At 43.3% G+C, this 25,381-nt stretch overlaps 2 non-coding genes across 2 annotated transcripts; both read right to left on the bottom strand.

Moving 5' to 3' along the window:
- Positions 1 to 16,791: 16,791 nt before the first annotated feature.
- Positions 16,792 to 16,898, bottom strand: LOC141654007 (small nucleolar RNA R71). The gene has a single exon (XR_012547590.1). It is a non-coding gene; the product is annotated as a small nucleolar RNA R71 (small nucleolar RNA).
- Positions 16,899 to 22,716: 5,818 nt separating this feature from the next.
- Positions 22,717 to 22,823, bottom strand: LOC141654004 (small nucleolar RNA R71). Its single transcript, XR_012547587.1, has one exon. It is a non-coding gene; the product is annotated as a small nucleolar RNA R71 (small nucleolar RNA).
- Between the last annotated feature and the right edge of the window lie 2,558 nt (positions 22,824 to 25,381).

The raw sequence follows: 25,381 nt of genomic DNA, 5'->3' as shown, positions 1-25,381 counted from the left end.
CAGGATACGATTATTGGATTGGGATGACATTATTATTTACCCTGTGTACACATGAGGGGCGTTGGCCCCAGGAGCAATAGCTCCAGGAGCGTTGGTTCCATATATATATAAACAAGAGGGGCGTTGGCCCTACGAGCGTTGGCTCAATATATAAACTGAGGGCGTTGGCCCATGGAGGAAAATTATTTAGCTTGTGTACACGGAGGTGGGTCTTAGCTAGACCCAGTGGGAGTATACTCCGTAATGTCTATTCTTTTCAGTAATGGTATACCGGCATTAGTGTCATAAGAATATATATTATGTTGGTATGGTAGTCATAAAATGTTTGTGGGATACCGTGTTGGTCCACGACAGGGAATACTGTATTTTGGTAAGTTATTGTATTGAATGATATGGTAATAAGGAGAAATTTATGAATATATAATATGACCTAAGACCGGTGGAGGGAACTGGAGTCATACTCAGCCTGTGGTTGGCTGATTCCGTTACTTTCACTCTTTTTCAGGTACAAGTATCGGGGAAGGTCAAGTGTGAGGAATTGACATTATAGAGGATAATAAGTATAAGTTGTAAATAGTTTTAAGCTTTAATAGTTTATTTATTTTAATTGTTTAGCCTTGTATTCTCCGAAGGGGGAATACGGCGGTGACGCCCTTGTATTTCCGCTGCTGTCTATTATTAATAAAAGAGCTATTTTGAGCTACTGCTTGTTTTTCGGGGCGTTACAAACCTCCCTATTTCTTTTTTTGGTAAGTGTTTGTGTGGTCCAAATTTAATTGTATGGTGGGATAGTGTATTTGTGTGGTCCAAATTTATTTATATGGTGGGGTAGTGTGTTTTCTTAATTTTTGTGTCAAAATGAAATGAGAGGTTTATTGTGAATAGGAGGGAGTATTATACATGTTTTACAATACTCCCTCCATCCAGTCAAGAACTTACATTTGATTTATTGCTTCTCATAAAATAAAGTAAATGTAATGAAACACTGAGAATATAATTTTGTAAGTCGGTCTCACAACTCATAAGTGAATAATATGAATAAAAATTACAGTAAATGAATTAGTCAAAATAACAAACTCCAATTTTTTAAATTATCTTATTTTAAACATGTGATTAGAAAAAAAAATAGATAAAAATAAACACAAATTTTCATTTGTGACGGATATATCCGTCGCAAGCTTGCAATCTATTTTGTCTTATCTAATCACATGGGTATTATTTGACCCGTCGCAAGTTTGTGACGGATATGTTCGTCACAAGAGAGAATTGCTAAAAATAAATAGAGTAAAAGCCTTTAGTATGGGTCCCACACTCCCACCTGTGTTTTTTCATGGAATGATAAGCTTAAAGCGGTGGAGCGTTAACGGCGTGAGATTATAGGTCCTTAACGGTAAACTCAAATAGTTTAGGTCCTCAACGGTAAAAAATCTCATAGTTCAAGTCCTTATCTTAGGCTTTACTCAGTATCATAGTGTGAAACAGTAAATTTGTCCTTTCAATTTGGTAGAACCAATGCACACAAGAACAGCACACTGGAAATGGACCCAGTAATTTGGCTATAGCCCATACAGCCCATAGGGTGGCTCCACCCCTGCGGCTGCATGTACGTAGCTACAAGCATGTGACAGTTCGAAGTACGGATTTGTGAATAAATCGTTTTGGTTCTGTTGGTCGTCCCCAGTGGCGGATCTTGAGAGATTTCTTAAGGGGGGCCAGACTTTATCACAAAATACGCTTTAACTTGACATTTTAAATAGGGCTATGAAATTAATAGTCTACAAAGTATCTTGCTAGAGTAGAATTAAGCTTATAATCTTAAATACTTCACAATTTAAGTATTTTCCCAACGTATTTTGGGAATTAACTGGTCAGTATTTGGAACCAAACTAAACGGAATTTTAAACTTCTTCCGAGAACTTTCACTTAGCAGCTAAATTAATTGCAAGAAAGATTATTGCATATGCTCCATTTATCTCGCTCATTTATTTAATTTTAATTAAAATACTTTTCATAAATAATATAAAAAATAAACAAATGATTGAGACGGGGAATAAAATATCTTCAAGTTGAATATTTAATCATCTAGTAATATCCTTCTTTATAGAGTCATACTCCCTCCATTCAACTCCACTTTGCAACATTGCTTTTTGCGCGGGTATTAAGAAACGGATTAAAAAAACTATTAAAAGTACATAGGGAAAGGGAATGGTGGGGTTAAAAATATTAAAAAAATATAAAGGTGAGTTTTATGGTGGATTTGTGTGGGGTATGAATGACATTTTTTGTAAATATAGATTTTCAATAAGGATAGAAAGGTCTTTTACATGTCCAAATAAGGAAACCTGTAAAGTGGAGTTGAATGGACGGAAATAGAATACTTGTAAAGTGGAGTTGAATGGAGGGAGTATACAACACAACAAAAATTGAACCAACTAAATTGTACTAAGTTTAATCAAGCTACTCCTTAGTCCTTATATATTCCAATATCAAGGGTTCAACACACACAAAAAATTATAAAAATAAAACTGACCTTAATGACGTGATTTAATGGTGATTAGTGGATTGAAATATATATTGATAGGAATTGGATGAGTATGAAAGTTTTATTTATCGGTTTGGATTTTACTTGTCAATTATATATCATAATGTACGTAGCTTTTGTAGTACATTTTTCAAAAGTTACCAAATTCATCTGCACTAGTTAACTCTAGAAAAGGTAAAGTAATTAATTTATTTACAAAGAAGTTCTTTGGACTACTCCGTAATTACTAAACCTATGTGAAAAGTTAGCATTAATTAAACATTGAAACACACGAAAAACCTTGTTCTTCTACCACTTACATGGGAGGGGGGGCCAGGTATTAGAGCATCCACATTGAAGAGGATTGACCATCCTCTTAGATGAGAGAGGGTACTAAGAGGATGTCCTCTTCAATGTGGAACCAATATTGAGCATCCTCTTTGAAGGAGGAAGAGGAAGACTTCCTCTATTTTTAGAGGAAGTACAACCCTTGGCCCTTGTGCCAACTTTCAATACTAACCTATAAAAATATTGTATGTGGGCATTATTTTATTTGATTTTAAATAGAAAAGTTAATTAAAATATAAAAGAGGAAATGGAGAGGATCCTCTTTGATGTGGGAGGAAAAATAGAAGAAGAGAAGGAGGAGGATGTAGATAGTGGAAAATGAGTTGGATGAAAGAGAAGGTGATGTGTCAAAAAGATAGAAGGAGATGGAAAAAATAAGAGGATGATAACATACTCTTCAATGTGCATGCTCTTAATTATGGTATAATTTACGCTTAATTATGGTATAGTTTACTCCTTGGCATGATATTCTATTGTACATCGGGCCAAACCCAGGGGGGGCCTGACCCCGGCCCAGCTATACTAAAATCCGCCCCTGGTCGTCCCTACCATGATCTATCATCTATCATCTATCATCGTATATATTGAGTGGTTCACTTATACTATGAGTAAACAAAATCGTATTCGATGCTGTTTTTCGAAAAATATAAGCAATGATATATGGTTAAAGGTTTTTCTAAAATGTGCCCAATAGACACATGTTAAGATGTTAAGAAAGGAAAGATTTTAGAAAAACCCTATGGTTTAATGTAGTATACCGATTGATCACTACCAAAAAACTGTGTTTACGACGACAAGGTTCGACGTTACTTTTTTTTTTTTTTTTTTTTTTTTGTCATTTCTAACTCTAGGCTCTAGCCCAACCCATTAGCACAAAATTCAAACAACGGAGATAATCATTTCTTTACAAACATGCCTCAAATTTTTCCCAGTGGGACAGAGAATTTTGACTTTTGTGATGGAAATCTCTTTTTTTACAATGGAAATCCGTTAAAAATATCAATGCCATGTAAACATTGTAAAGACCTGTCAAAAGATGACCCGACCCGAAAAACCGACTGAAACCCGCCCGAAAAAATGTGAACCCGAAAATGACCCAACCCGAAAATAGGGTCAAGACCCAACCCAACCCGTAACCCGACCCGTTGATGGGAAATTTTATTAAAATTTAGTATTTAAAGCAAATTATACTAATATAAAATGATTAAAAATATTCCAACTTTCAAAATATTAAATAAAACATGCTGATATACAGGGGCGGACGCAGGAATTTGGGACAAGGGGGGCACAAATTTTTCTCAAATAAATCGTCTTTCATTTTATAAGGCACTTTTTGTATATTATAATTTTTTTATAAAGTAATAAAAAAAATAAAAAATTAATGAGTTAGTACATCAAATTTTTAATTTTTTACAAAACGTAATTCATAGCTTAGAAGAAAACCTCTTTTAAGATATACTCTCTCCTATTCCGAATAAGTGTCCCATTTGGACAATGACACGAAAATTAAGGAATATAGTTAAAATAATGAAAATTATTGTATAGGGGTAAGAATATATGAGTTAAATAATGAAAAGTATTGAATATGATGGGTTATGGGTGGTTGGGGTGGTAAATAAAGAAAAGAGCTAAGGGTAGGAAAGTAAAAACCCATGTCCAAATATAGCAAATGGGGCAGTTATGTGAATAAACGGAAATGACAAATGGGACAGTTATTTAGAATAGAAGGGAGTATTAAATGTTAATTCCGTATTGAACAATGAAGACTAGTGACTCAATGGTTGAGACATTAACATAGTACAATGGAGGTCCAAGGTTCAAATCTTGTTAAGAACAATTTTTGACAAAGAAAACTGTGGACCAAAAATTATACAGCAAACGCCCCTGGCAGTAGTCAAACCAAGAACTCGAGACATCAACTCTATATATTATACCAACTGTTGGGCACCTGCCCACCCGGGCCCCCTAGATCCGCCCTTGCTGATATATGTTTTAGGTAGGGCTGAGCAAAATTATACGATACAGTTTTATTATACGTATCCGATACGCTATAAGAATTTAATTATACGGATTTCCGGATATCCGATACGAATTTCTGGATATCCGATACGGTTCTTTAAAAACCGTATCGGATAAGGATCGGCAAAATATGAAACCGGATATACGGTATCCGATACGGTTGCCTTTTTTCTAGAATAAGATATTAAAATATATACATAAATCACAAAATATCCAATATGTTGGTGATTACACCTTACTAGTATTAAACTTTATAAGTTATTTACTCTTTTAACTTTTTAAAACACTTTTAAGTTACTAAAAAAAAACCAACAATCAAACCTAGAAAAGAAAAAAAATATATTAAATTACATAAGTGGGGCTGAAAACCGGATACCGGATATACGTGATGGGGCATATCCTGCACCGCTGACCAAGTCAACATATTGAGCAAGGTCAAAGGTATCCACAGCAAAGTCAACGACTCAGACAGCCTAGCCGATGGAGCTCATCGGCTGTCACACTGGTCTCGGCACGGCAACCAGCGGCGGGGCACATATCCGCGTACTCATATCCAAGACCCCTCGGCACCGCCCGCCATAGGTCCATCGGCCGAGGGTGAAACGGTCTTTTTCACCGCTAGCCACTTGGCCACTTGGCCACTACGTGACAAAAGGTAAAAGGTCTATAAATACTCCTCAACCTTCATTGAGGAAAGGATCCACAAATTGACCTAATAACCACTATTCATCTGGTAATATCTTCCTTATCTCTCTACAATACACTCTTAGCCAAGTTACAACAACTTCTCTCTAAGTTTACTGACTTGAGCGTCGGAGTGAGTACGCTCGGCCAAAGCCGAGCCCTCAGTTTGTTCATCGTTTCAGGAGACCGCAAGGAGGATTCAAGCAAGGACATCATTCTACGAGCTGCGAGTGGTATCAAATATCTGCTCTGGAATTATACCCGGAACAATTGGCGCCGTCTGTGGGGAAGACACTAGAAGCTAGTCACATTCATTCCCAAACAACAAAAACAAAAACACAAGAGAAAACCCACCCCAAAAGCTAAGAAGATGTCAAAACAACAAGTAGTCGTGACCGACGAAACCGAGCTACACCAGGATGATACATTTCACCATTCTGGAGTATTGCAACCCTCCACCGGCGGAGTAGTCCAACCGGAATTCGGGATGCCGATAATGCCAGACACGCCGCTGCCCGTCAACCAGGTCACCATCATGGGACAGGTGGTTGACGTAGCAAAACTGAGGGTGCTCCTGGACCTAATTGGGAGTACGTCAGCTCACACTGTCACTCCGACAGGAGCGGCGGAAACCGTCCAGGAGACCAGGGCCCAAAACGTGACTCCAAGAAATTTGAACGGAGCGCTAGGAGAGGCCGACCCTGCCAAGACGCCGGAGGAGCCCAAGGTGGTCGTGGTAAACATAAGTCTTTCTCGCACTCGGGAGAGGACAGCGTCGCCGCAACACCGACGAGGCACACCCCGGGGGAACCAGCGAAGCCCGACTCAGGAGAGTCGGAGGAGAAGCCCAAGTCGGAGAAGGAGTCCTTCCCGCTACGAGGAGAGAAGCCGGACTAGGAATGCGAGGAGTCGGTCGCCGCGTGTCATTCGACACGTGGTCAAACAGCCCCTCAGTGACTATGTCTTAGACACCGCCGTGCCACCCAAGCTGAAGTTGCCGGCGCTCACATACAAAGGAGATAGTGACCCAACCGACCACGCCGAGGCCTTTGAGTCTCACATGTCGGTATGGGAGCAGCCCGATGAGGTCTGGTGCCGGGTCTTCCCAACGACTCTGCATGGGATGGCTCAGAGTTGGTACAAGGGGCTTCTCGACGGCTCGGTATATTGTTTCGCCGACCTAAAGGACGCCTTCTTAGCCCAGTACTCTTGTAACAAAAGGAGGGCCGTGGAGACATCGGACCTCCTAACCATCAAACAGGAGGAGGGCGAGTCCCTACGAGGCTACGTGAAGAGGTTCGACGGCAGGGTACAGCAGATTCGGGAGATCAATCCCGAACTGGCGGCTTTCGCACTGATGAAGGGCCTCCCGAAGGGAAACTTAAAAGACGAGCTCATCAAGCACGGGGGCCTGGGCCTGGACGCCGCAAGGAAGATGGCCGACCAGGCCATCAAGGTGGAAGATTACCACAAGACCTGGGTAGGCCCCAGCGAGGCCGAGCCCTCAGAGAAGAAAAGCCGCCGGGATGACAGCCCGGATGAGAGACGCCGCGACACTAACAGGTCACGGTCTGATGAGAAACGCCGTGACAATAACAGGTCACGGTCTGATAGATCTGCCAGGAAACAGGACAAGACGGGCGCCGGGGGGAGTTCGGGAATGTTTTACCAAAGGCATTACCATGATAAAACCCCTTTGGTCGCATCGGCCGCCGAGGTCTTCACCCTGAGCAGGAACGAGGGCCAAAAGTGGGAGCGGCCTCCCAAGCCAAAAGGAGACGGTGACGCGAACCAGTACTGCGAGTACCACGGTTGCGCCGGCCACCTCACCGACAACTGCCGGCACCTGAAGAATGCCATTGAAGAGCTAATCCGAAAGGGGTGCCTCGACAAGTATGTGGCCAAAGGCCAGAAGACTGACGCCAGCGGCTCAGATAAGAAATCCGTTTTTCAAAGAATAGGAGTTATCCACGTAGTCATCGGAGGTAACGAGAACGGTGGGTCGGCTCATGGGCACAAACGGCACCTGAACGAGCTGTATCAGGCCATCAACTTTGTGCCCAACACAGCGACCCCCGCCTCCAGCATTCCCGATATGACTATTCGAGGAAAAGACTACGAGGGAATCATCGCCCCTCACAGCGACCCGCTGGTAGTCAACTTGGACATATCCAACCACCTGGTAAAGAGGTGTCTGATTGACACAGGCGCCTACACGAACATCATGTTTAGGGAGTGCTTTCACAGCCTCGGCCTAAGGATCAAGGACTTGAGCCCCTGCACCAATCCACTATACAGCTTCTCCGGGGCAGGCCTGGTACCCATGGGTTCAATTAGATTACCGGTGATGTTCGGCGAGGGGAATGCGGCCAAGAATGTCTTAGCCGAGTTCGTAGTCATTGACGGTTCATCCGCCTACAACGTTCTCATAGGCCGAGTCACTCTGAGCGAGGCCGACGCAGTGATGTCCATCCGGGCTCTTACACTGATGTATGTCTCGGACCGGGGGGAAGCGCATAAGCTCGTCTCCAAAAACGAGAAGGACGAGGTGGTCAACGTCCAAATATCTGCCAGAGGGTGTAACTTACAATCCCTCAAAGTGGCAAAACAGTCGGAGAGGGGGAAAAGCTCATCCTCACCACAGGAAGGCGACCTCATGGACGCAACCGACAGCTGATGAAGAAGTAGCGCCTCCACTGAGCCATTAGGAGACTGTCAGATTTTGTATAGCGCCCGAGGTGTCCAAAGCAGCTGTGGGCACCCCGACGCACGTTTATATCTAATGTAAAAACGACCAAGTCTTTCATCAAAATGTTCATTTTTCAGGCTAGACGCCATCAAGAAGCCGACGCCGACTCATACTGTCGATTCGACAAGAGCGGCAGTCGTTATAAAGAAAGAGCCGACGCCGACTCATACCGTCGATTCGACAAGAGCGGCGATCGTTATAAAGAAAGAAGCCGACGCCGACTCATACTGTCGATTCGACAAGAGCGGCGATCGTTATAAAGAAAGAGCCGACGCCGACTCATACCGTCGATTCGACAAGAGCGGCAGTCGTTATAAAGAAAGAAGCCGACGCCGACTCATACTGTCGATTCGACAAGAGCGGCAGTCGTTATAAAGAAAGAAGCCGACGCCGACTCATACTGTCGATTCGACAAGAGCGGCAGTCGTTATAAAGAAAGAAGCCGACGCCGACTCATACTGTCGATTCGACAAGAGCGGCAGTCGTTATGAAGAAATGTAGTGCTGTGGCAGTCACCCCAAATAGTAGACGCTTGGCGATCACTTAAAGTGGTAGACGCCGCGTAACACACTATCCGACGCCGCTCACATCGTCATAGACAAGAGCGGTGGTCTCCATGAAGAAATGTAGTCTTGTGGCGCCACCCCAAATAGTAGACGCTTCGGCAGTCACTTAAAGTGGTAGACGCCGCGTAACACGCTATCCAGACGCCGGCTCTTACTGTCGTACCGACAGGAGCGGCGGTCTCCATCAGAAAGCAGACACCGTGACGATCGCGGCGCGCGAGCTTGATAAACAATCAAAATGCCTTAAAAACGTTAAAAACAGTTGAGATACACACTCTAAACTGCCTCGGCCAAGCCAAGTCGGAAACAAAAAGAGACGCTCAATTAATAACGTAAGAGGGCAACTCAGACAAAAACGAGAAAAGACCTCGGCCAAACCAGAGGCAAAGTGGAAACACTAAATACCGTTGAGACGCTCAAAAGAAATAAGGAAAAGACCTCGGCATGCCGAAGGCAAAAGAAACGAACTCTTATTAATAATAACAGTTTACAGGCTGGGGATGACGGCCGTCCCCATTGGGACAAACCAAAACACAACCTACCAAAGTTGTACAAAATACAAGGAAAGAAAAGCAAAAATTACAATTATGTCATTTAAAGCACCAAAAGATAGCAGGGGGGAAGGGCCTAATAATTAGCTCCCGAGCAGCTGAAGCAAATCTGCTGTAAACTTGTTCTCATCAAGCAGCACATGGTAGTGTGTGAGGAGTCAAGACGATCTGCGTAGAACGTGTTCTCATCAAGCGGCCCTATGCCTTGTCGCTTACCATCGCGAGCGGTAGCGCATCTTCTTCAATAGGCAACCCCGGCTTTCCTAGCGGCCTCGGCTTTGGCCTCGGCGTCATCAGCCGCCCTCATTCTCTCAGCTTCCTCCTTGGCCGCCTTAGCCTTCTCAGCAAGAGCAGCTTTCTCCGCGGCCGCCTCCTTCTCAATCTTCGCCCTCACCGCCTCCTTGGCCCTCTCCGCCACGGCTTTCTCCTTAGCCGCGAGCTTGTCATCAAGCAGCTCGTCGTATTTGCCCCACGGAAAGGAACCATCAAGAGGGAAAAGCTCCTCGATCACTTCCCTGGCAGCTCCTTCGGCCAAGTCCCGGAATTCAGCGCACAGATTGGGGAGCATGACGGTTTGGAGCATCTCAATGTCCTCCTCCTTCTGCTTGATGACGGCCTCTTTGCCCCGAATCACCTCCGCCTGGGCCTTAAACAGGCCCTTGAATTCGTTCCTCTGCTGGAGATAGAGGTCGGCACGCCCCTGAACAAGGTTACACTTCTCCAAAGACTTCGCGGCTTCGGGCGCGGCCCTCGGCCTTGGCTCTCTCGGAAGGACCTCCTTTTCAGCGTCCTCCCTGAGTTTTCTCTCAGCCAAGAACGCCTTCTCAGCATCTCCCCTAAGCTTCCGCTCATTGAGGAGATCCAGCTTCGCCAACGCAGCCACCTGCTTAGTGGCATTACGCTCATGAACAGCTCGAGCCACGGTCTTCTCTTGCTCCATGAGACGAGCACCGGTAACCACGTTCCACCTTGCCAGCTCCCTAATTAGCTTCGTGCCTTCCTCTATAAGCTGGGAGACGGAAGCCCTCTGGGATGAGGGGACGGTGGTAACAATTTGACCACCAGCCCGCGGCTGGGAGGGGGAAGCCTTTTGGGATGAAGGGTTGACGGTGACGCCTTGATCACCAACCTGCGCAGAGGACCCCTCCACCTGCTGCCCAACGAGAGCAAAGGCCGACTGCGGTTGGTCTGCAAAAATTTAATAAAAACATCAGTATCAACGTGTATCGACATATCAGAAAGCCTGGCTAAATTTGAGTCACGGAATAGATAGGTACCATGCTTGGCCTTCTTGGCCGAAGGAGGCACCTCCTCGCCAGCAGTAGAGGCTGTCTTCTTCCTCTTACGGATGAGGGGAGATCCCTCCGCATCAGAGTCCCCCTCATCAGGAATATCAACAATCTCCACCTTCTTAGGGGGGGGGGGGAATAGGAGGTGGAACCGGGGTCAATGCCGTTTTTCGCGTCCGACGCACTACACCGCTAACGACCCTCGCCCGAGCCTCCTCCACGCTCAAGCCCTTCAGCCGTTGTTCTATAAGATCACTCGGCGACTTCCTGCGGTCGTGGGCTAAAGCCTTGGGATGTAAGTTAGCAACGGTTCCATCTTTGTGCAGCCCCATTCTCCGGAGAATATCCTCAGACAAGTCCTTTCCAAAGTGGTCTGCGAAAGAAACAAAGCAAGAGTTAGGGTAGGGGAAATGAATCGAAATTCGAGGAACAAGAGCATTAAGAACGGCGATGGGCCTCACACCGACCCCACTCACCCTGTGCTAGGGCCGGTATGAGGCCGACATGGCAGAGCGGCTCATCCTGAAGGATGATCTGCGTCGGGGGAATCCATCTTTTCGGCACCTCACTCTTGTCCGCCTCAAAGAGCCTCATTGCCAGCCTCTCATCCTCCTTGAGATAGACACGGCTGGCGTCCATTTTGAGCTTCTTCCGGGAAACCCATCTATCGTGCTCCGCCTGAGTCTCACACCGCAAGTTAACTCGGTGCTGGAAGGAGCAGGGCAGCGGATAGTCATCCGGCACCTTAACGTACACCCACCGGTCTTGCCAGTCCTTGCAAGAAGAAAGTTTGTCGACAGAGACATAACCCGGCTCCATTTGCACACTGTGCCATCCGACGCGGCCAGAGAATGGTTTGAGATGGTGAAGCCGGCGGAATAAATTCACCGTTGGGGCCTCTCCCTTGAAGAGACAGAGCCAGACAAAGCCGATTATGGTCCTCATAGCCAACGGGTGCAGTTGTGCAACGGCAACGTTCATGGCCCTAATAATGGCCATAACGTACCCATTCAGCGGAAACCGGAACCCATACTCCAAATGCCGCATATACACGCCGGTGTGGCCCGGTGGAGGGCAACAGACGGCCTGACCCTCCTCAGGGATAACAATTTTGTATCCCCTACCGAAGAAAAAATGGCCTTCGAAAAATTTCGCGCCCGAACAACTGGCGATCTTATGAGCCCAAGCACGGTCAAGACGGACCTTACAGGCGTAGCCGTGATCCAGGACGTACTGCCTCCCTTCATTAGGACGAGGCCTTTCCACTTCATCACCGAAATCATCACCAAAATCACCATAGGAATCGTCATCCTCCCATTCCTCCAAAATTTGAGGATCAACTTCAGGAGAAGGAGACCTAGGGCCCCCCGACGCAGTTTACTAGGTCCAAAGATCAACGAGAAGACATGTTCGCAACAATTACTAACGAAATAAAAGAAAATTTGTTTGATTACCTTGAAGAAATACACTCGCCGGATCAAAAACTCTGAAGATTAGAAGAAATGGAAACCCTCGAAAGTTTAGAGAGATGAAGATCTTGGAGGAAAAATTTGAGAAAATGAATTTGGTGGCCAAAATCACGGAATAACTGCCCTATTTATAGGGAAAAGCCCACAAAGAAGAACCAATCAGGGCACAGCCCATGAAGCGCCAACCAATCGCGAACGTGTCGTGTCGGACATGCAACCACGGAATGTCAATCGTTGCAACGCTTAAAGGTCAATCAATGCTACGGTGACCAAGCGTATTCAACACGCCCATTCACATCGTCTTCGCTGTTCATCTCCCTCAACAAATTCCTAGGTACTGCTCTCCGCCGCCACATAATCGACCAAGCCGGAAGCACCGACCGGGGCAATCAAAAATAACCGGCACTCTCGGCCACGGTCTCGGCCGGCGTCACATTCTTTCCCACATCGGATACCCTTTACGCATCCATGTGGAGGGGGGATATGGTACGGCCTAACAAGAACCACGCCGATGCATCAGAAGAAGCCGATACCAAAATTTTGCAAAAGTACTTGCGCAGAATATACGCTCAACATACATCGGAGCCCATACCACGGCATAGACTACGCTGGGGGCAAATTGATGGGGCATATTCTGCACCGCTGACCAAGTCAACATATTGAGCAAGGTCAATGGTATCCACAACAAAGTCAACGACTCGAACGACCCTAGCCGATGGAGCTCATCGGCTGTCCTGGGTCTCGGCCTGCAACCAACCGGCAAATGGGCACATATCCGCGTACTCATATCCAAGACCCCTCGGCCTGCCTGCCATAGGTCCATCGGCCGAGGGTGAAACGGTCTTTTCACCTGCTAGCCACTTGGCCACTTGGCCACTACGTGACAAAAGGTAAAAGGTCTATAAATACTCCTCAACCTTCATTGAGGAAAGGATCCACAAATTGACCTAATAACCACTATTCATCTGGTAATATCTTCCTTATCTCTCTACAATACACTCTTAGCCAAGTTACAACAACTTCTCTCTAAGTTTACTGACTTGAGCGTCGGAGTGAGTACGCTCGGCCAAAGCCGAGCCCTCAGTTTGTTCATCGTTTCAGGAGACCGCAAGGAGGATTCAAGCAAGGACATCATTCTACGAGCTGCGAGTGGTATCAAATATCTGCTCTGGAATTATACCCGGAACAATACGGTTTCCGTATATACGGAAAAACCGTATCGGATAAGGATACTAAAAAAGGAGATTTATAAAACCGGATATCCGATACGGTTTCCAAAACCGTATCGGATATCCGGTTTTGCTCACCCCTAGTTTTAGGGATGTACTTTTTCACATACGCATTTTACTTTTTCACATACGTCTTTTAGAATTTTACTCTTATCATTTTTCCCTCTTTCTCTCAATTGATTTTTTTTTGCATCTCCCTTCACCTGCTTCCTTCCCTTTGCCTCCCTCCATAATTACTCCGGTCGACCTATGCTCCGTCTGACCGACCTCACTCAAGACGATCCGTGCTCTGGCACCATCTATGGCGGTTGGCCTAGGTTCACCGTGTTGTAGACTTGCGATATTATGGATCAAAATGAATCGTGATCAATGCCAAATAGTAGGTAAACACAAATTGCAGGCTTGCAGTAGTGTTTTAATGTTCACAAAATCTCATTGAGGACGGCACGTATCCGTCACTTTGGAGTGACGGATACCATTTCCTCTCACAAATGACTCAAATAGAGGAGAGAGGGAAGCACATGGGGGTGCCCCCACCTTGTCCCCCCTATCCGTTTTGTGAGTGACATTACCCGTCACTTGCTCCGACCCGTCTTCAGCAAGACTAACTGTTTAATGTTTAGACAACAATTAATCATTCTGATTTTCACTGCTGCAAAATGATTAATTTCAAGGACATGTTATTAAACCTTAGTGCATAGTATACGTATCAGTCGGAAGGATAAGAATGATTAATTTCATGAATTGATAAACCCTAATAAGTTAAAAAAAATATATTAATAATTGATAAAATAATTAAATTACATTACTAATTGGAGAATTGTAATCCATTGTTCAAGTTTTTAGATCAATCAGATTTGATTTTAAAGAAAAAGTTACATATAAGAGTTACTTTGTTTAAGTTTAGGAAAAATGGTATGCAATGGAAAATTAATGAAAAAGTGTATGTAAAAGAGTAAAGTTCGTATGTGAAAAAGTAATTCCGATGTTTTAAAGCATAGTTTTAGCACATGATTAATTAATCAAATGATTATGATGTGACTCGTATTTACACACATTTAGTCCCCTAACTAGCCTCGTTCCTATGCTTTCTTGCATGCATTATCTTTAGCTTCCTACTTTGCATATTCTTTGAGGTTTTGTATCCTTGGTAGGAGAGGAATGCTAGCCTTGCATATATGGAGCAAAACGGAGCTAAATGGATCGCGTCTAACGACCAACCAACAAAGAGGAGACCAATACTAAAGGCCTAAGTTAATAAAACAAGTATTTGGGCAATGATGAAGGACCCCCAAGGCTCCTCAACGACCTCCACAGACCGTGAGGCAGCCAAATGAAGAAGAAGCTAAGATGACCTTAGGGACGGGCGTCCCAAGCACGACCCGAGCGTCCCAAAGCAGAGGACGGGCGTCCCAAGACTCAGCCCGAGCGTTCCTTACTCAGGACGGGCGTTTTCCCTTACAGCATGAGCGTCCAACGAGGGCAATCCGAGCGTCTCCATGGAGGACTTGCAAGTCGTTAATCTTCATTTTAGGGATTTAATCGACATTTAAGCCCTTAGTTACCCTAATACTTGTACTTAGTATAAATACTCCATTGTATTAGGAGATTATTACCAAGTTCATTACCAAGTTTTAATAGAGTTTATTATCATGTTTTAATCAAGTTTTATTAGACAATTCAATCTTAATAACATCTTAATCTATCCTTAATCATTCAAGTGTTCCTAGCTTTAGTTGGGTAATTTGAAGACTTTTTGGGTTTATTGGAGAATTGACAACTCTTCATCATTCATCAAGTTTTCTTCTATTATTCTTTGCTTTATATTTGATCATCCTAAGTTGGTACAATTCCTTTTACCCTTTTGATTAATTATTGTTTATTGTTTTACTCGTCATGTTTAGACTTGTTAATGTGACTGACACCCCTATTAGCATGTTTTCCATGATCATGAGTGAGTAGTCTCCTAGCTAGTGTTAATGGGGGATTATGGGAGTTAATCATGGGGTAGATCTTTACTTAATAAGTTCATATGATTGCTTGCTTGTTGTAGTTTCAACTTATGCACATGTTATGCTTGATGAAATGCTTGATTGACAACCTAGCATGAATCTCTTATCCATTCAACAAGACTTGTAAGTCATAAACTAACTCAAGGCTTTATAGACCATGCATATAGTTGAATAGGGAGAATTAAGTCGACTTGTCGGACTTGTAAAGTCTTGACCGACTCGGCTCCGAGACCCAAAACTTCCTAGGAATTGTAAGATATAAACTAACTCGATTCCACTACAACAATAAATTGCTTGCATCTATGAAACTTGTTTATATGATCTCACCATCATTCCCTTATGAACCCATGATACCATAGTGCTTTAATCAATTGTTTACAACCCCATTTGCTTGCTTTGGTTTACTTTCATTTGTTTACATTTCCTTTGTTAAGTAGTTTAGATTGCAAACCTCAAACTCAACCCAAATTGTGACACCCAAGACATAGCTTTCTACAACCGATAAATCAATACAATACCCGTCCCTTGGGATCCGACCTTTACTTACCACTCTACTAAGAGTAGTTTGTTGAGATTATAAATAGTGTTTAATAGGGAGAATAGAAGACGTTTCAACCCTTCATCAAAATGGCGCCGTTGCCGGGGACGGTGTTTAATTGAATTGTTATCATTTGTTGTTTTTAGTTGTGTCTTTCTTAACCTTGGGGAAGTCAAACTCCTCAAGGTAGTTTTAATTGTTTTCTAGTTGTTTGATTTTTGCATGTCTAGGAGATCACAAGGCGAACCTTTGCCTATTGATCCCGAGATTGAAAGAACTTTGACAAATATTAGAAGAATCGTTAGAGGTACTTCAACAATTGTGGGTATTGGAGAACTTGTGGACATTGGTATTGTCCAATCGAATAGTGTTGAGTTTACCAACCCTTTTGCAAGACAAGGAGAGGAAAACCCAATTCCAAACCAACCACAAAATCAACCTACAATGCCTAAATTTTCATCTCATTCCGTACCAACCGAGGAGAACCTACCAAATGGTACTCCAACACCACACCACTTGACCGGTAATTTCATTGCCAAATCCGCATTCATACAATTAGTTGAGAGAAGTCAATTTGGAGGGATGCCTAGTGAGGATCCTCATCTACACATGGAGACTTTTTGCGACTATTGTGATGCCATTTCCAAAACGGGGGTAACTCAAGACCATATTCGATGGGTATTGTTTACTTTTTCCTTGATCGAAACCGCAAAACAATGATTGAAGAGCCTAGACAAGGCCACTCTTGGTATTGATTCATGGAAAAAGTTAGCACTTGCCTTTTACAAGAAGTTCTATCCTCCGGAAAAGACCAACATGTTAAGAGCCCAAATCACCGGGTTCAAGCAAAGAGATGAAGAGTCTCTATATGAGGCATGGGAAAGATTCAAAGATACATGTCGCTCTTGTTCTCATCATGGACTAAGTGAATGGTTTCTAGTCCAACAATTTTGGAATGGGTTGTATGAAGATGCAAGGAATGTGCATAACCAATATGCTTTTTATTTATAGCTTCGCAAGTGTACGAATGAGGTTGTAGCTTGCAAAGGTCGAACCCTAGGGATGGAATTATGGCTCTACAATTGTTTGTTTAAACTACTAGTTTAGCTCGATAAAATAAAGTGGGTTGATTAAAAGTAACTACAAAACTAGACTAAAACAATAATAGGAAGACGACAAAGGCTTAAGACGATAAAAGACGATGGTTAAAGGAACTAGGATATTGGGTTAACTCAAGTAGGGAAGGGGGGACAAGAACATAAGAAGGCAAAACCAAGAGCATATGCAAGAGGAAGACTCGATCTCTCGATGTGAGACTAACCCCTAAAGTAAGGTTGATTAAGCTCTCACCTAATTAACCCAACCTTGATTTTACATGTGTTTCCTAATTACTAGTCAAGTTCTTACCCAACAAATAGAAAGATAGATTAAATGCTCAAATTCTCACCTATGCATTCTCACAAACACCTTATGTGCATGATAAAATCAACAAGCATATATTCAATAATTTCATTCTTCTCATGTCTCAATCCTCCCCTATAATCCTACAAGAGTTCCCCCTCCATCCTAGTAAGGCACTAATCACACATGGTTGCAATAATAAACATAAAAGATGAAGGCTTTGGCATGGAACAAGTAGAGAACATCATGTTTATAAGATAAACTAAGTAAACAACTTGAAATGTAAACAATTGAAAGATGAACAATAATAAGAGAAGAATTATACCAAATTGAAGACAAAGTTGCAATCTTGGATTAAATAGAATAATAATCTTCACCAATCTTCAATTTATAACCCAATACTAAATGTAAACAATTCATAACAACTAATTCTAAGCTAATTTATGAAGTAATTAAGGTTTGATTAAGGAAAGATTAAAGCTTGCTTAAGAGAGTTTGCATAAAATTAGGGAAATAATTTCAGATCTAGGGTTGTGTGTACAAATGATTAAGGGAGGGGGTATATATAGTTTACACGGAAATTAGGTTGGAAATTACAAGCAAGGTTAAAATGCGGAAGGGGAGTCCCAGCCGGTGGACCGGCCGCCGGTGGTCTGACCGGCTGGGAGTTCTCTGTAAGAAATTGAAGGGAATTAAATCATCAGGTATGCTTGGCAGGGTGGACCGGTTGCCGGTGGTCCACCGGCTGGGAGTCTCTTGAATTTTCCTCCTTTCCTTTGACTTTCACCCTTCTTCCTGTACTCCCAGTCGGCAGACCGGCTGTCGGTGGCTTGCCCGGCTAGGAGTTCCCTGTAATTTGGCTCATTTTCCTCCTTCTTCTTGTACTCCCAGCCGGCTGACCAGCTGCCGGTGGCTTGCCTGGCTAGGAGTTCACTGTAATTTCCTTTCTTTTTTTTCCTTTTGCTAAGTGTTGGAGGAGTCCCAGCCGGCTGACCGGCTGCCGGCCTACCGGCTGGGAACTCTTCTCAGCCTTCCTTCCTCCTTCCTTCATGCTTTACTTATCGAACCGTCTTCCTTGCTCCGATTCCTCTATTTCCGCCCCAAATCCTGCAAGACGGACAAAAAATCATAGACTATGGAATCGGGTACAAAATGCAAGGTAAGATGCACAAAATTGACTCAAACGGAGTCATAATGCATGAAAATAAAGAGGAGAAATGGTGTAAATGAATCATATATCAAACCTCCCCACACTTGATCATTACTCGTCCCCGAGTAAGTAAGTGAGCCCAAATTAGACCCTTATTCAACCATAGTCTAACTATACTAATAATATCCGATGGAAGGCAATTAACGGGCCTCCTCCGTCCCTTCAACTCACAATGAAATGCAATTAGGTATAGCTCCTTTGCAAGGCAAGTGGGAGCTTGCGGAAAAACTAGACACACCCAACATTAACGCACATTATCAAGCATAGGATGCATCAATAAAAAAGTCAACCGCTTTCCTCATCTAAGCGGAGGGTTTTGTTTTGAAAAATTAAAGGTTTTGGTCGGGAGATACCGTCTTATAGTCTTAGCGGGGTGTCAATCCCCTAGTGACGGCTCAAGCAACCTCAACATGACAACCAATTGCCTAGGAAACAAATTCAGAGACAAGAAAGGGGGAAGCAAAGCCTAACCTTTAAGATTGACATGACACACACAAGATTTGACCAAGTTGACCCATGACTAAGAAGGCCCTAGACTACTAACTCCTCACGGTTTTCACTTGCCACTCATTTGAAGAACGGGTGATTTTTGTGCCAAAAAGTAACCAAAATCACTCAACTACTCGACTCGTGAGACATGCTTACAATCTTACGTGGAATCTCCTCCTATATGACCATAAATGAGATGCAAAAAGGAAAATGTCCATAAAGAGAAACAAGGGTTGTAACGGGGCTAGGTGACGAGTCGAAACGGGATTGGTGCAAGCACCATTTTGGAAAATGTGGAGGAACACATCAAGAAGTTGCCAAAATTCCATTTCTCCCACTTTGTTACAACATATGAGCAACGTCTACACCCTAACAAAAATTGGTTTTCCAAATTCGTGCAAACATTGTGCAAACGCGACTCAATTTGGAAAAACATGAAAATCATCACCTTATTGCAACAAATGAGTAACGTCTACACCCTAACAAGAAATTGGCTTGCCAAAATCAAGCAAAAATTGTGTAAACCCGACTCTCTTTGGAAAAACATCATGTGCCCGTTTATTTTGTAACGCCGTTTCCACTCCTTTGATGAAGAATGAGGAGTGCTGCATGGCTTTTTTCGCATCAAAACATGTGAGAAGTAATATTTTTGTTCTTTTCACATTTTCTCCTTTTCTATTTTCTTTCCTTTTCTTTTTCAAAACCTCATTATTCAAAACAAACCAAATGAAACCATTATTCCGACTCAAATGAGCTCAGCTAGAACTCATCAACTAGGACTCAAGTACCCTTCTTCATACAACCGACAACATGTTGACAACTTTCTTGATCAAGGAAGGTTGTTTATGTTATGTAGTTGGTTTTGTAGGTGCCAAATGGAAGGTTAAGGCTCAAAAGGGGTAAGCAAAATCGGTCCTAGTCTAAAGGGTCGAAAATTAGGCTTATTTGGCAATGTGAGGCTCAAAAAATGATATGCAACAAATTGTTTCAAATTATGCACATAAATGAACATCTCATGGTCAGAAAGGAAAGGACGCCACACTTATGCGTCGTGATGTGACATGCCACGCAAGGAGCCTACTCATAACCTAAGGGGGACCGGGTATGGATGTACCGGTCCAAAGGAGGCTCTAAATCTCACATGTAAGTAGTTATGTCGAAATATAGGCCTAGCCTACGGTATATGGTCTCACAGGGTGGTCAATACTCTCCGGCCGAGCCTCATTTCCCGGGTATTTGCAAGCAAATACCCTAACTAGGAGGTCACAAGGTGTAAGCCACTAGGAGGGGGAAGACACGGCCAAGAGAATATCATCATATATGGTATCATGCTCCCTTCCTAGACCACATTTTGTTCAAGAATATGTACAAACTTGATGCAAACAGAATTTAAAACACAAACAAGTATATAAAAGACACGAGATGCAATTCTAAATGATACGTGCCTAATATATAGTCTTTTTAGCCTATTTCAGCACATATTTCTTTGCATATTTATACTGCTTTTATGGTATTTTGCCCCGAATTGGCTACTTTGGTTCGTTTTGTCTATTTTGTAGAAATGAACGCAAGAGTAGCGGAATCGTACCCTTTTTCGCCCTTTTTGCATGCATTTAGAGGAGACGGGATTGTTCCAGAGTGAGATACGGTGTTTGGAAGCGTCGTGGCATGCATTACGAGGCAATTAGGCGCAGGCTTGAGCTGAAATGAAGATAAAGTGCTCGATCGAGCTGTTACCAGTCGATCGAGTGGTTTCTACACCCCCTGATGGTCGATCGAGTGGTTTTCCACTCGATCCTTAGCTTGCACAAAGACCAAGTCCTCGATCGAGTAACTATTTGGTCGATCGAGCTGTTTTGGTTGAAGAGTTGGTCGATCGAGTGGTTTTAATCCACTCGATCGAGTGGTTTTGATGGGTTTGGGCTTTAATTAGTCCGTGTGTTATTTTATTTCGCTAAACTCTTTTGCTTTGCTATTTAAGCATGCTTTACTAGGTTAATTAGGATCATCTTTTACTCTATCTTTCACAGTAGAAAACTTTTACTACGTTACTTTTATTCCTCTTCACTGCTACTTTATTTTGGGATTATTATTGCTCGGATTCAGTTGTTCTTTACGCCGGATTCACATTGATTGTAATTCCTTCTCTTCCTTTAATAATAATTAATCATTTGGTTGCTTTAATTTCTTGTTTGTGTTATTATTTCTTTTGCCCTAATTTCCCTTATTGCAATTTATTGTTTATTTATAATGTTTTCTGCTGGGAATTTAATTGCTGTTAGTTTAATTACCGATATGAGTAGCTAAACCCCCTTCATGTTGGGATTAGGGGATCTGCGGTAGAAATGTGACGATGTAGTAGATGAATTAGACGAATTGATTACGAGACTCTGTCACTATAGCAATTTAACTGTATTTATTCGACCTAGTTGAGTGCACGCTTCTATGTCACCCTTTAATCTGGCTAAAATTAATCCTGGATCTAAAGATTGGACTAAATAGGCCTGCTATAAACAGTAGACTACCCTAATGAGGATGAAAGTTAAGTTAGTGGTATTTTAGGATAGAAAGTGGACCGAGAGGACCTTTCAACATCCGTCTCACATTAGTTCGTCTGAATCGTTTACAGCTGAGTCACAGGACTACCGTAGTGAACCGAATTCCCGACATGTCCCTCTCTTCTTGATAGTTTAAATCATATTTTATTGCCTTTACTGCTCTTTACTTTAATTCTCTTCCTTTCAAACTTCGTAGTTTAGAACCAAATTCAAAGAAACCCCCAATTGTTACTATAGGATTAGAATTAGGCAGCTATAATTACATTACCTCCCTGTGGATTCGATACTCGACTGCCTCTACTACATTTTAGTTGAGACCGTTAGGTTTTATCTTTGATAGGGTTGCGATAGCCTTGTCAAAGTTTGGCGCCGTTGCCGGGGAGGCAATTGTTCAATTTATTAGTTGTTTTACCTTTAATCCTTCTTTTAGTTTAAGGGACACCAGTTCCTTAGACTATTCTTATATTCTGTTTGTAGTTTCTTCTTATGCGCAGGTCGCAGGGTGGTCCACTACTACCATTCAATCCTGAGATTGAAAGAACCTTGCACGCAAAGAGGAGATTATTTCAAGACCAACAGTCAGAGGAAGAGCCTAGTTCTCGTTCTAGCTTTTACGAGAACGAGCTGTTCGAGGAAAATCCACCATCTTCTCCAGTTTCCAATTCGACAGTTGAAACCGTTACTTCTCCAGACTTTCTAGAAATGGCTGAAGAAGCAACTATTGCCAGTCACTCTGAGCCGACATCGGCGAATCTCTATAAGGGGTTTGTATTACCAGGGGACGCAAGGAAATTCGAGCCGAAGCCGTCCTATATCAATTTGGTTGAGAAAAACCAATTTGGGGGAGCTGCAACTGAAGATGCAGCTAAGCACATGGAAACCTTTATCGATTATTGCTGTTCCATACCCCCACCAGCTGGCGTAACCCCGGATCAGATAAAAGAAACCATGTTTATTTTCTCACTCCGCGATGCTGCAAGGGAGTGGTATAGAGATTTAGACCGGGCTGCTCATGGGGTAACAGACTGGAATTCGCTGGCTTTAGCATTTTACAAGAAGTACTTTTCTGCATCGAAGACTATTGCCTTTAGAGCTCAGATCACGAGCTTTAAACAGGGACCTGATGAGAACTTTCATGAAGCATGGGTCCGTTTCAAGAAGCTGGTGCGAACCATTCCGCACCATGGGTTCGAGAAGTGGAGTCTTTGTAATCAGTTCTACAATGGGCTGTACGACGATCAGAGAGCTATTTTGGATGCTGCAGCCAACGGCCGATTTGCTGAGAACATGGGAGAGACTAAGGGGTGGAAGATCATTGATGATTTGGCCACCCATAGGGATGAGTATGGAAATTCTCGGGGAACCCAAAGGAGAGCTTCTGAATCTTCATCTGTAGCTGCACTTGAAGCTCTTACTGCGAGGTTTGACAAATATGAGTTGGGGGGAGTTTCCAAAGGAGGGATGTACCATGTTAATGCTGTGACAGACGGTCCTTTCGTCTGTACAAGATGTGGAGGAGAGAGACATGTTTCTGATCATTGTCCCAACTCTTTCGAGTCATGCGCTGCCTTTCAACACTACAGGCAGACGAATACTTATTATGAGCCAAATGTCCATCCCAATTTGAGGTGGACAAGCCAAAATGTGCTCAATCCCACTCCTCCTCCGAACCAACAACAGCAGCCGTATATTCCTCCACATAAGAATCAACAAGGCTATCAGAAGCCTCCATCTTTCAATCCTCCTAACCATGGTGCGTCATCCTCCGGTGTGGTGAGTGAAATGGGTGAGCTTAAGTCCATGATGCAAGCCATTACAAAGCAGCTTCATGCGAGTGATCAACAAAGAAGCTCAAGTGATCAACAGAGAGATGCGTCCATAAAGGCACTTGAAACTCAAGTTGCCCAATTGGCCGCGAATCAATCCACAAGAAAGCAGGGTCATTTACCGACTCAAAATGAGAAGAATCCACATGAGACGGTACATCTGATAGAATTGAGAAGCGGTCTTTCTTATGAGGGACCGGAAGTACAGAAATCAGACCCGAGAATGACTGTAACTGATGATGAACAGTGTTCTGGCGAAAATAACGAGCTGTCAGCCAAGAAACAGGTCGATCGAGCAGTTTTCAATGGTAGATCGAGTGGAAATGGTGAAGAAACAGGTCGATCGAGCGGTTTTTCTGCTCGATCGAGTGAACAGGAAAGTGAAGTTGGCCGATCAAGTGGGAATGTTACTCGATCGACTGACAATGATGAAGAAACTGCTCGATCGAGTATGCAAACTGGTCGATCGAGTAGTATTGACGACGAGAAGCTTATTCGAGAGCCTGCTAGTGCTCGGGTAAGCGAGGTATCACCAGAAAGACCTCGTTCGAGAGGTAAGAAGCGTCCAAAGGATACCGAACTTGCTCCAGAAGACACATTGGAAGAGAGAAACAAAGGACTCGAGATACCTATCACGGTTCCTTTCCCGAGGAGGCTGCAAAACACGAAAGCTAATCAACAATTCGGCAAATTTGTCGAACTTTTGAAGAGCTTGGAAGTCACTGTGCCGTTCACTGAGCTGCTGACAAAGGTACCCTCTTATTTAAAATTTATGAACGAAATTTTGAGTCGTAAGAGGAATATTAATGATAGTGAGACCGTAACTTTGACTGAGGTGGGTTCAGCCCTATTTCAAAATAAGTTACCTCCTAAGCAGTCAGACCCGGGTAGTTTTTCGATTCCGTGTCATATCGGTATGCATTTGATTGATAACGCGCTATGCGATTTAGGCGCTAGCGTAAGTGTCTTACCTTTGTCTCTGGCTAAGAGGCTCGGTTTGACAAAGCTGAGTTGCACCAACATGACTGTCCAGATGGCCGACCGTAGTTTATCACGACCACTAGGTGTAGTAGAAGACGTACCTGTTCAGATCGGGAAGTTCTTTATTCCCGTTGATTTTGTTGTCTTAGATATCCCCGAAGACGCACACACCCCTATTATTTTAGGGAGACCATTTTTATCTACTGCCCGTGCAGTAATAGACGTCGGGGGTAAGACTTTGACCTTTCAGGTAGGGGATGAGGAGCTGATTTTTCATCAGTCCAAGTTCCGGAGGGCTCCCATGCAAGCTCAGCCTTGCAATGCCCTCTCTTCTATTGTTCCTATTATTGACACTCCAGATGAAAATTTGGAGAAATGTGCTGCTATTGTTAACCCTCCGCCTCAGACTGAGAGCAAAAAGGAGGAAGGTTCGTCTGTTTTCCTTGCTGCAGGTACAGATGAAAGCAATAAAGGAGTTGTCAAGGGATGTTGTGCAACTGTTGTCAATCAAACTGGAAGTAAGGATGCCAAAGAAGATGACAGAGGAGCAAGGACGAGGAAAGTTCGAACCTACGTGGATTGGAACTACATTCCTCCTACTGTTTCAAATGGTAATTCAAGCTCTTGGAAGTTAAAGAGGATGGTCAATGTTGCTGAGGTGACGTCCTCCAGTCAGAAGCCCACCGAGGGGCTACTGAATTTTGATGAGATTTAAGCGGGGAAATGCCCCGTGTAACACTTTGTAATAGATAATTTTTGAATTTCCTTTGAATTTGTTTTATTGCGTTTTAACTAGGACAATTAGTTTTAGACAATTTTTAGCGTAGACGTAAGACTATAGACTGTGCTTTTGCGTTTTTGGTATTTTGGGAAGTTTTTCCACTTGTTTTTATGCAGGTTTGGGGAAGTCTTACGCATTCCGAGGAAGAAAAGACAAAATT

Source organism: Silene latifolia, chromosome 4 (genome assembly GCF_048544455.1).
Source record: "Silene latifolia isolate original U9 population chromosome 4, ASM4854445v1, whole genome shotgun sequence".
Lineage (NCBI taxonomy): Eukaryota > Viridiplantae > Streptophyta > Magnoliopsida > Caryophyllales > Caryophyllaceae > Silene > Silene latifolia.
Note: the sequence above shows the minus strand (reverse complement) of the source record. Positions and strands in the feature narration are given on the sequence as shown.